Source organism: Magnolia sinica, chromosome 1, assembly GCF_029962835.1.
Source record: "Magnolia sinica isolate HGM2019 chromosome 1, MsV1, whole genome shotgun sequence".
Lineage (NCBI taxonomy): Eukaryota > Viridiplantae > Streptophyta > Magnoliopsida > Magnoliales > Magnoliaceae > Magnolia > Magnolia sinica.
In genome coordinates this window covers 26,242,342-26,256,043 of record NC_080573.1, presented here as the reverse complement: position 1 = coordinate 26,256,043, position 13,702 = coordinate 26,242,342, and positions in this window count along the sequence as shown.

The window sequence follows — 13,702 nt, the reverse complement described above, 5'->3', positions numbered from 1 at the left end:
GAACCCGATATGTCGATCATCTACCTGACCAGGGTAGAAGGCTCATTGTATCCCTTCTTCGTCCTGGTGGATCCTGGTCTTCTACTCGGTCAAACCAGTGAGTCCATTGGTAGTCGCCCAGGATTGAGAATTGGGTCAAGCCGCGAATGCTTCGCAGGTTTATACTTCCGTAATTCCATAGTCCGATCAACCTAAATGTTTAAGGAAAATCACACATCACTAAAAAGTTAAAATCTCTTATTCATAAAGTTGTCATTCGGGTCTTGTAGAAAGAGAGTTCTCGTCTTAATTAATGTCCAAATTAATGATTAATAAATCTTTCACTATGTCTATGGTCAAACAATTATCCTAAAAAGGTTTCCAATGGACTAAGATTATATCTTTATGTTATCATCTCGACCCTATAGCTAGTGGGTTATGAGAAAACCGTGCTTAGGTTTCGTTAATTTCGAGAGAAAATAAGGAACCGGAAGTTCTAGGATATTTCAGAGGTTTGAAGGGATAGTGACCCTAGAAAGGTCGTGGGAACGAAAAAAGGAAGAACATCATCTCCTCAATGTGGTATGAATCTTGATTCCATAAGAAAATAAGAAAACTTACGATATTTTAATAAATTCTGCATCGAATATGAACTTAAAAGGTATTAAACAATCAAACTCAACCCTATTCAAGAGTTGTAGTTCAACCGTACTAGAAACTATTTGAAGTAGAAAAATATACTAAAAATAATCTAATTTAATCATACAAGACGATTTCTATCATGGTTAGAAGTAATTTTCAAAAATAAATAAAATACTAAAAACTTTAATATGGAAAAAAAAAAATACACTTGGTTCATTGGCAACTCAAGGTTGCAGAAATTTTTAGTTTCAACCCATCTATTGTTCATAACATCTTTATCACAATTAACTCTAAATTATTTTTATAATTTTCTTTTGTTAATTTATAATTAAGTTAACATTTATCTCACAAAATTTAATTGCATTTTAAGCTCCAAAAAAATTATAAAAATTTCTGGAAGTAACGGTTGTATAAAACCAATGAATTTTATATGATTTCGAAATGTCTCTATATCTCTATTTCATATAAAGTTTCTTATATTTTTAGTAACTAAATTATTTTTTAAATTTTTTTAAGTTTCATCATTAAGTTTAAAGTCATACTACAAAATTTCATCTCATTTGAAATTGTAAATAAATTATTAAAATTTTAGGAGTAACAACTGTCTGAAATTAGTAATTTTTAGATAGTTGGCAAAACATCCTAAAATTAACTATATTATAATTTTTATTTCATTTTTTTTCTTATTTTTATATAAACTAGACTCATCAAGCTTCAATCTAGTTTTTTAATCACCTAAATCGGAGTTGTAACGAAGGAGATATGAATTTTTTAATTTGACCTAAAATTGTAGAAAATTCCGACGGGGGCAACGCCGAAACTGGCTCCCCAGGCGGGGGCCACACGGGCCTGTAGCTCCCCGGGCGGGGGCCCCGCAGGCCGGGTGGGGGCCACACAGGCCTCTGGCTCCCCGGACTGTCAAGATCTTTTGACGCACATATCTCGCAAACAAGAATGAGTTATTTAATGTGTCATATATGAATTTAGGGTAAGAGAAGCTACTCTATCCAAATAACTTAGTTATTGCACAAGATTCCATCAGGTTAATGGTCAAAATTCCATTTTATTTACATTTTTACTATTTATAGTAAATTTTTGTTTGATTATAGCTTTTCATCCTTTGAGCTTTTTAGTAGTGTCCAATTTGAAAGTACTTAGAGAAATTAGAAGGTTAAAGTGGTGGAAAGTGAGATTTTTTGAAAGAAATGGGTTGGAAGGAAGAGTTGAGACTTAAGGATTAAGTTTTGAGAACTTAGGAAGAAAATAGGGTGATGATTGAGGGTGAAAGGGGTAGGATTGGCTAGAAATGACCATATAGAGAAGCCCCTAAGACCTTTAAGGAGCTTGGAGAGGCAAGGAGGGGGTCCCCACATGTGGGAGGGCCCCACCTATTCGTTGAGCCAGGATACACTAGATGTTGGGATCGCACAAGCTACTTCAGCAGCTTGAACCTATCGCATTTAGGACGGGTCAACTCAAGTCGTTCAACTTTCCAATTAGAAGTGATTTAGAACACTTTGCACAGTCTAAGTCTTTCTATTCGTAAACCTCAACGTTTTAGCCTTTTGCGAGCCTTATAAGATTTTAACGGTGGGCGTTACTCTCTCCACTATTTTATGTGGTGGGGTACACTCAAGCTTTGAATCTTATTTGTTTTGACATTAGCAAGCTCCGTGGGTCCCATCATGAGGTATGTGTTATATCTAAGCCGTTCATCCATTTGGCGAGCTCGATGTAACGCTTGGGCATAAAAATAAGACAAATTTAAAAATAAATTGGACCACACTGCAAAAAGTAGTGGGGGATTTAACGTCTACCATTGAAATCCTTTTAGGGTTACAGAAGTTTCGGAGTAATATGAAATTTGTTTTTCCTCTTCTTCCATGTATTTTTTACCTTACTAATAGATTAGAAGGAAAATAAACATTTATTGTAGGCCCTGCGAATTTTCTAATGATGAATATCATTTTCCCGCTGCTATTTTCGACGTGGTCCTTTTGAATTCATTTTTTGCATAATGATCTGAATATAATAAATACATCATCGTGGGGCACATGTAACTTTGATCTCATTTGAACTGCTGGTATACCTCAGAAAGTCGCTCGAGGAGCCTCGGCGCTCGTCTTCACACGACACGTAGAAAGCTCGTGTGTGGTACACCAGCGAATCCGCTTCCTTTCTCGTGCCAAAATAATTCAATATCTTTTAGTAGTGAAAGGCCTTTGATTAGATGGGCTATACGGAAGACTGGAAAGCTCCAATGATATAAGTAGAGGTGGGCATCGGTCCTGATCGGAGCGGATTGGGTTCAACCCGATCAGATCCGAAATGGCCATGGATGGACCCGGACTCGATCAGATCCGGAATCAAATCCGGGTCACTTGACCCGAACAGATCCGATACATAATTTTTCTGACCCGAACAGAGTCCAACTCGGTCAGAGAAACCGAGTCTGATCGAGTTGGGTACGATTCGGATTCATATGAATTTAATTTAATTTTTCATATAATGTGGCCCACTTCAACCTTTAATATATGTTATTTTTTTTCTCAATGACTTAATTGATATGTCAAAATGGATAAACGGTTTAGATAAAACATATACATCAAGGTGGGCCCCACATAGCTATACAAAAACTATCCGTTATTGTGTTTATGTTTTTACCGAACGTATATAATAACGTGCACTGCACGAAAGCACTCAGCTTCTTTTTTATATATGTACAGTGAGTGGGACTTGCTGTAATGAACTTAGCAAGTTATGTGGGTCTTATCATGGGGTATGTGTTATATCTAAACCGTTCATCTATTTGGTAAGCTCGTTATAAGGCTTACAATGAAAAATAAGACAGATATAACTATCAAGTGGACCACACGAAATATTTAATGGTGAAAATCATTTGAGGCTGCTACTTGTGGTGTGGTCCACATGATCTTTGGATATTAATAATTTTTTAGATAATATACTAAGATGATCTCTAAAAACATATGAACGGTGTAGATATAATAAATACATCACTGTGAGGCCCATATACCTTTAATCTCCTTTGAACCGTTCGTACAACTCGGAGCTCGAGGAGCGCCAGTCTCGTCCTTGCACAGAAACGGACTGGCTACTCCCCCTGCCACGGTGCCACCAGCATTGGTTGTTGGTCCGTGCTCTGTGGGCCCCACCATGATGTATGTGTTTCATCCATGCCTTCCATCTATTTTTATAGATCATTTCACGGTATGAAAAAAAAAATGAGATATATCTAAATCTCAAGTGGATCACATTAAAGGAAACATTGTTGAATAAACGTTGACCATTGAAAACGTCTTGGGCTTAAAAGTTTTGGATCTAGCTGATGATACTTATTTTTTCCATTCATCTGGGTCTTTATGACCTAATCAAAAGATTGGATGTCAAATAAACAGTACAGTGGACCTTAGAAGGATTTTAAATTTTTAATGGTAGATATCCAATTATTATTATTTTCTTGTCATGTGGTTCACCTAAGATTTAGGTACCTATCATTTTTTTTATGAATCCATAAAATATTATGTAAAAATGTATGAACGGAATGGATGAAACACATACATCATGGTGGGGCCCACAAAGCATCGACTAAGGAGCAACCAATTCGTCCCTCAGAACGAACTACCCACCTAGCCTAAGGCAAGTGTAGACTGTGTAGTTGGTGTGTGGTTTACATCCGACGAAAGGATGGTTTTAGCGGGAAAAACGGTAAATGCTACTCGACATTCACACATGCCAATCGGGCACGTGTATGCAAGCAGATGGGCCTGATCATCATCTGAGTCCAAGTCAAGTTTATGGTCTACTATTTTTAGGCTTCGGGTCGGGTCTGGTCGGTTCGGGCCGGATCCTTTCGGTTAGGGTATCCGGGTCGGATCTGTCCGGATCAACCTCTATCCGAACCTGACCCGAAATACTATCGGATCTGGGTTGACAGACTCGATCAGGCTAATCTAAGCCGTCGGTTCTGTTCGGAACGGTACCGAGTCGGGTCGGATCGGGTCGGATCCACCGGATTGGGTTCAAAATGCCCACCTCTAGATATAAGAATATCTTGGGTTGAGTAATCCTAGCCACGTAATATATGATCGCTTTTCAAAACCCATTGCTATGTTTTAGCTTGCCGGTTTGATATTCAATAAAAATTATGGCCCAACCGTGATGTGTGTGTGTGTATATATATATATCCACTCTGTTCGTTCATTTTTTTCTATAATGTTAATACATGAGTCCAAAAGCTAAAAGGATTGGAAGCTAAAGTAAACTTACCACAAAATTTACTAGATTCATAATTCTCATTGTGAGCCAATTGATCTTTGGATTTATCTTATATTTGGTCTGATGCCATAAAATGACCCCAAAAAAATGACGGTATGGATGAAACACAGGGATTACGATTGGGAGCACGAAGCTTTGACCTGTAGCACCGTACCTAACACCGCACTAGTCCGCACGGGTTTTTTTTTTAGAGAGGAAAGATCTAATCATTATTTATTTATAATTAACTACCTGCGAATACGCCCAATCAAACAGGTCCAGCTGTTTCTAGAAGGTGCATCTGCCATCCACCGACGGTCTAGAAAGCATCAACAGCTGATGGGCCCCACTTGTACGGAACATCCGTCAAAGATTTTGTTCCCATATGTCAATGTATCAAAACCTCGCAGCTCCTCTACATTTGCATGTGTCAAGGCATTTACATGAAAGAAATCCAGTTCGTTGGTGAAGTGACCCATGCATGTACGGTCAATTATGGAGGATTGGCTACTCCCCTTGACACCAGCCCGGTGGCTGGTGGTCGGTGCTCTGTGGGCCCCACTATGATGTATGTGTTTCATCCATTCCGTTAATCTATTTTTACAGATCATTTTAGGTTTGATATGAAAAATGATGGGGATATTAACATAGGTGGGCCACACCACAGGACAAAAATAATGAATAGATATTCACAATTAAAATCCTCCTAAGGCCCACTGTACTGTTTATTTGACATCCAATCTGTTGATTTGGTCATAAAGACGCAGATGAAAGGGAAAAATAAATATCAGCTTGATCCAAAACTTTTATAACCCCCAAAACGTTTTTAATGGTCAAAATTCATTCAACACTGTTTCTTGTAATGTGGTCGACTTGAGATTGAGATATACTTCATTTTTTTATCATATGATAAAATGATATATAAAAATAGATGGACGGCATGGATGACACACATACATCATGGTGGGCCCCACAGAGCACCGACCACCAGCCAATGGCTGGTGTCAGGGGGAGTAACCAATCCGTTCCCATTATGGAGGGCTAATATTTTCTATCCATCCATTTCTCCTACACGTGTGCCCTTGTTGACCAGTTGAATTTCTTTTGACAGGACATCCACCATGAGGCCTACCTAGAGAACACCGTCGATCTCACGCGTGCCATCCCCAACGGCACGTGTGGTCCAAGAATCTAATTACTCATGCGCAAATTGCTTTTTGATTAGGAGGAAAATCTACGGTGCAAGTTGAGGGAAAGATAGGGCCTGTTGGCGTTAGGTAATGGTTCACTTACAGCCAGCTGCATGCTACTTCTCATACAGGCTCATCTTTCCTGCAAACACTAAACCTTTTTAAAAATCCGTACCATGCAAACGGTAGCCTCCACCATGAAGTCTCCCTGTCACAAAACTCAGGCCGGTCCACTCATCATGATCGCCACACTGTTGAAATTGATGGAAACCGATGGTCTGGATCAACATGCAGATGTGGACCATCTAACGGATGCATCAACCTGATTTTCTAGAGGAATGACCTCCATCGTTGGTGAAGCGGATTAACTGGTGTACCACAGACCACCAACCTCAATGGTGTGTTGACGTAACCAGGTTCTGTGGGCCCACCAGATGGTATGTGTTATATCAAAACCGTCTGTCCATATCTCGTTTTAATGATTTAGCCCAAAAATAAAGTAGACCCAAAGATCAAATGAACGACACGCCAGAAAACAGCGGGAACTGAACGTCTACCATTGAAACCGTCCGTGGGTCATACAAGTTTTGGATCAATGTGATATTTGTTTTTACTCTTCATCCACGTCTTTGTGACCTTAGATTGTTGGAAAGTAAATATTATGGTGGACCATATGAGTGTTTTAATGGTGGTAATCATTGCCCCTCTTATTCGTTGTGTGGTCCACTTAAGCTTTGGATATGACTCAATTTTGAAATTATGCACTAAAATGTTCTTGTTAAATGGATAAACAGTGTGATATAGTATATATATTATTGTGGGGCCCACATAACTTTGATCTCCTACCCATTGTCAGTGAATATCACAGCTAGAGATGACACTTATTATTTTTGGTGTAGCCAACTTAAGCTTTTTATGACTATTTTTTAGCTTATGTTTTAAAATTATCTCGTCAAATGAATAAATAGCGTGGATATAATAAATATATCATTGTGGGCCATGTAACCTTGATCTCCTTTGAACTTTTGTACAACCCAAAGCATGACACATACGGTCAGGTTGGTGGTGTGTGGGACACCAGCCAATCCACTTCTCCGTGTCCAATGCTGTATACACACACTAGCTAGCACCAGTCAGGTTGGTGGTGTGTGGTGGTGGTAGTGTATGGTATAAAGTTAATCGGCTTCTTATCCTTGGGAAGCCGATTGGCTACTCCTGCAGGTGGACATCGAGTTGAGTCGAACTGGATTGGGTCCAATTTGACTTGGTTCAAAATTTTCAAAATTTTCAATGAATTGATCCGAACTCGTTTTGATCCGCTGGGACCAAGTTCGGGTCAACTGACACACATCAAATCCAAAAATGAAGAAAATCTATAACTCAAGTGGACAATGACATATGAAATCGAAAGCTAAATCCTCCCTAAATATATGTTTATTTCTCATCCAACCTATTCATAAGGTCATACTAAGGAAAACATAAAAATTAACTAGATCTAAAACTTATTTAGCCCCCAGTAAGTTAACAACGATGGGCATTCAATATCCATTATTTATTATAGTGTGGTTCACTTAAGTTTTGGTTTTGCCTTATTTTTGGGCTCGTGCCTTAAAATGATATGATAGAACAGGTTAGATGGCATGAATATAACATATATACATCATGGTGGGCCCCACAGATTTTGGAACCAAAATTTTTCGGGCGCCAGAACACTACACTACACTCGTCACCATCATCTTTGGAACGAGCTGTAATTACAAATGAAAATAATGATGACTCTTATACCAATGCAATAGATATTGAAATCAAACATACTAACACCTCATTATTGCGGGTGTTGTGGAGCTTTCTTCTAGCTTCCTTTAAAGTTACATCCTATAATCACCTTTAAAGTCATGGGTCACATCCAATCTCCTTTAAAGTCAAAAGTTCACCGTACTCCTCCCATTAATTCATTGCAGAGGCAAAAATGGCCAAACGCTACCATAGAAATTACTAGAGGTTATTAATCTCTACTACTGAAACAAACGTCACCCAGCATGAGAAAAGCCAGCCAAAAGAACGGTGCTGGCCAAAGACATGATTCAAAGAGGACATGGAACGTGTTTTAGTTGGGAAAGGGCTTCTAAAGTCAAGGAAAGTCTATCGAAGGGATTAAATAAAATAAAATATAAATATAAATATAAATAAAATAAATAAAAACTCAACTAAGTGTGGAATGACGATATATTCATTTTTATCCATTTAAAGAAAAAAAAATAGATAGCCTCTACCTTTTTTATATTGATCTAAGTAATGACTTGGGAAATCCTGATATTGGATTCTAAGCCACCCAATTTAATTTTCTATTGGCAGAGAAATATGGGCCACATGGAAGTTGTGGACGCTATGGTGCCAGAAATGTCCATCTTTCCATTAGAAACTTACTGCATTTTTATGATATCTTCTCTCTCACTCTTTTTCTTTATGATGGTGGATAAGCTAAAATCAGATTTTTTACCTGGACGTGGCAGCTGTTATAACTTATACCGTTACTTGCTACGGTAGAAGGTTCGATTGAAGTCCTCCAAAAACAACATCTAGTGAATGGGCTAGATTTATTTGATAGTTCACCACCATCTTGAAATTGGTGATGACTCATCCACCTTAGCTTTGGCACTCTTGGCCATGGACTGTGACCCGATCACCCAAATTTTGAGGCGCACGGATCTAGCAATCCTAACCAATCAATTGGTGCCTATCAAATATATCTTTACTACTACAAAGCAAGCAGCTTTTACAATTATTAGTTTGGTGTGGTATAAAATCTTGGGTATTAGAAGGATATGGGAAGACAATTTAAATAAAATTAGGATATTTTGTGAGGTAAAAATTGTGGTTGTTGTCCGTCTTATGGTTCATATTTCACCAATAAAAAGTTCGGAAATATCAAGTTTTGCCTGCATGTCTTTAAAGCGAGTAGCTTGCTCCGACTTTTCCAACTAGTTGGGTGTCGCAGGCATGCGGTCGAAGTACTTGAAAGACAGTTAAATAAAGCATATATGGGATCCACTATGATAAATGTAGAAAATATGTATTATGCATTTGTTGTACAAGCTAATATTAAAACATTAACCTTAAAATGAAGCAAATTGAAAGGCCAAGTAGGCCACAACACTAGAAAACTTGGATATGAGTCCATTCCAATGAAACCATGAGCCCCCTTCCCCACACATTAGGCATGACTTAACTGCATCCCTGCATCCAGTGATGTGAGTGTAACCCTGACTGTGGGAACCACCTCAATGTATGCATTGAATATCTATGTAATCCATCTATTTTGCCGGCTTATTTTAAGACATGGTCTGAAAAATAAAGTAGATAGAAACTTCAGGTAAGCCACACCATAAGAATAATGGTCATTGACTATTAAAAACTTTTTATGGGCCACAAAAGTTTTAGATTAGGCTGATATTTGTATTTACCCTTCATCCAGGTCTATGTAACTTTATCATCAAGTTGGACAGCAAATAAAAATTATATCGGACCCTAAGAAAATTTTAATGGTTGGCATTCAATGATCATTGTTTCCTATGGAGAGGTTCACCTAAAATTTGTATCTGCTTCATTTTTGGGACCGTGCCATAAAATAAGCTCGCAAAATAGATGGCCAGCATTAATAAACAATACACACATTGAGGTGAGTCACAGGGTCAAGGACCCACCCACATCACTGGTTGTGTTGTCGCAGCTAAGTCCAGTCCCCTGCACGTCTGCTACAATTTCTTCCTTTTTCTTCTCTCACTGTTTTTCTCTCTCCTAACCTGTGTTACACATGTCACTTTTCTGGGCATGATTAAAAATAATATGATATAGCCAAAATCCAGCTACAATAATGATCATTGTCATCTTTTCAATGAAATTATTTGGCTGTACTCCTTCCACGTTGGGCTAGGAATTTAGATAATCTTGACAGCTATGCCATGGGAAACATTTGAATGGTCACCATAATTTAAAATAGAAAGTACCTAAGATTGTAGCCCGCATCTCAAAATAAAGTAATATATCATTTTTATTTTTATTTTTTCTCTTGCATTTTACTTGTTTATACGAAGGGAGTGGATATTAGGTGTTTACCCGCGTATACCAATTTAGTGGCATGTGAGCCCACCTTGATGAATTTTTTGTATATCTATACCGTTAATCATTTTTCAGCTAATTTTAGGACATTATGCCACAACTTAAGCAGATCCAAATGTCTGGTGGAGCAGGCTATTGGAAAAAGTGGTGAATGACTATTAAAAGCTTTTTGTAGGCCGCAGAAGTTTTTGATGAAGCTGATGTATGTATTTTCAGTTTATACAGGTCTGGTCGATGTCATCAACAGGTTGGATGGCAAATAAACATTACAGATCTACTTAAAATGAGCCTTGGGAACTTTTTAATGGTGGGCATTCAATCACCACTTTGAAGTGTGCTGCTGTCGCGCGTCCTCATTTTTATATCTGCTGCTAGGAACACATCCTAAAATGCACTGAAAAAATGGATGGACTAAGTGGATATACAACATATCATCAAGGTGGGCCCCACAGTGAGGGTTACACCTAATCCGCTCCCTTTTATGAGTGTCATGGCAAGGTGTTTGTGGGTGTGTGTTTACTCATGTGTTGATATATGGCAGATAATTTAGTGAATAATTCTATGTTTTTAAAGGGCTTAGGAATATTGCTTTTCCAAATATGAAATTACATGATTTTATATTTGAGACTAAACTTCTTCATTATTAGATTAGAATTGAATATTACACCAGTTTATATGAGATTTGATTGAATGGAAGTTCGTTTTCAGAGATAAAGCTAACAAAGCCTATTTAAAAATAATTAGATAACGTACTTGACCTAGCTCATCTCTAAGCGAATATGCATCGTTATAGTATTTCTCCACAAATGAAAGGATTACTAATAATCATCCATCAACAATGGGACCGAAATACCAACAGCCCATATTACCTAATGATGACCACATACATCAAACTTGGAAATTCAGGTACACCTTGCAAATATGCATTTGAAAATGACAGCTCCATCCATGTGCAAATTGATAAGGCTTCCATTGATGGTGTCACACGTGAAGCACGTGTGCCCACGCATGAGTTGCACGTGTACCTACACGTGTTGCACGTGGTCCCGCAGCACCCCCAAAAGCCAGAACGCGTGCGTGCCCCGTAATTCCTGCTGAAGAGAGAACAAAACATGATGCCAGTTGCCGATTGTGTAGTAACTCACCAAGCAACAGCGTGGTGAGTAAACATTGTGGGGCCCACCGTGAAGTACATATCATTATCCACGCCGTCCATACACGTTTTCTTCTTATTTGAGGGCATGAACCCAAAATTGAAGCATATGCAAGGCTCAAGTCGACCACGCCACATAAAAGAGTGGGAATAATGACATCCACCGTTGAAAACTTCCTAGGCCCACGGTAATGTTTATTTGCCATCCAACCTGTCCACAGGGTCACACAAATATAAATGAAGGAAAACATAAACGTCAGCTTAATCTAAAATCTCTGTGGGCCCTAGGAAGCTTTCAAAGGTAGGCGTTCAATTCTTACTCTTTCCTGTGGTGTGGTCCACTTGAACTTTTGATATGCTTGAGGCTCATGCATTAAAATGATCTTTTAAAAAAAAAAAAAATGAATGGACAGTGTGGATAAAGCACATACATCACGATTGAACCCACAGAGTTTACTCACTACAATATGCACGTGGAGAAGAGAGTGGACAACCAATTCCAACACGATTTCTCTAGAATTTTGTGTGATTTGGCCGACTTCTCAGGGCCCACTAGGAAGCAGTTTCTATTCTCAAGGACTTGTTTGATTTCTACACTGCTGTGGAAATGCATCGTAAAGAAGTTATCATTATTTATACTTGTATTTATAACTCTTGACCCAAAGTTTTGGTTGATAGATTCAATATTTATGACTCATGAACCAAAGTTGTGGTTGACAGATTCAATATTTTAGTGCCAAACAGAGGCAGAAAGATATTTTGGGCACAAAAATTATTAGGCCTACTGTGATGTAAAGTCGTATACATGCCGTCTATCCATTCTGCCGACTTATTTTAGAACATAAGCTAAAAAATGAAGCAAATCTAAAGCTCAAGTGAACCCCACTAAATTAAACAGTGGGAATTAAACGCTTACCATTCAATAGTAAAAAGTAATAATAACCCAAGCAGTGCATGGACACGAGTTACGGATCATGCTGAGTTCAACAATTATTTTGTCCACAGTATCTTCCCACCTCTGTTTTTTGCCAAAACATTTTTATAACACAAGCACACACACTCACGCGGTAGTTGAATTTCAACACCTATGGGTACTTGAACCCTTGACCCGGTGTTAAAACTACTGAGAGTAGCACCCGGCAACATACAACAAATACAACCACAAGTAATGATAGCTACTTTACAATGCATTGACATTGTAATATAAAAAATTAAACGGGCCCCAAGCGAAGAAGTAAAGTTATTTTCATTAAGCCAGCCAAAAAATGCTTTATATGTTATATTTACAATAAGCCAGCCACACTCTTTCTTTGCTGAAGTACCAACCAAATTAATGCACCCTGAAACTCATTGTACCATACCTGGCCCTGCATGCAATTCCTCCACAGAGATACGTAAATAGATCTGGTGTATCACAACAGCATGCGGGCACTGTACATAGTCGCGTCTTTCCTACCAATGGAGTCGTGCATGCAGGATATCCAAACCATGCGAAAAACGGACTGGATCATAAAATTCACTGGCCAATTAAATAAAAATGACCCACTCTTTAGGTGGGCCACAACTGTACATTGAGTAAGAGTATCAGATGGTGATTTCAAGCTTTGTGGCTGCCTGATTAGTGGACCGGCCAGATTTTTGTTGGATCTGGGTCTTGCATCTGCCCAGCCCTGCTTAAACACAGACGGGACAAGTATTCCATTCGTGGGCCAGGAGTGGACCCACCTGAACATGCTTGCCACACGTGTAGGCCCACTTGAGCATGTGTGTGGCCCATAGCTGCTCATTGTGATCTTGGCCCATTCCAAATCTACTCAGCAACCGTGAGACATGGGATGTAAGTGGGCTGGGCCCTGTTTGGACAGGATCTTGAACTAGATTTGTGGGGCCCATTTAAAAGTTCACTTCTGTCCTGTCAGGATTTTGAATTGAGAGATGAATGGTAGGAAATTCAATAGTCAAAGGTTCTTAATGAGGTGGATCTAGTATTCATTGGTGGACCACCGTACTCACATTCAGACCATCGGTTGGCAATGCTGTGGATGGATAAGAACTCAAAACTTGGGCCGTTTGGACAGAACGTGGTCGGTGGATCCCTGTTGGGCCCATCATGTTGCATGTGTCTTATATCCACGCCGTCCATCCGTTTTTCCACATCAATTTAGGGTGTGATCACAAAAATGCAGAAAACCCAAATATCTGATGGACCACACCACCTGAAACAGTGGTGATTGAAGAGAAACCATTAAAAACTTCTTGGATGCAGGGGAATGTTTATTTTCTATCCAACCTGTTGATAAGGTCACAAAGACCTTGGTGAAAGGACCACACAAATATCAGCTTG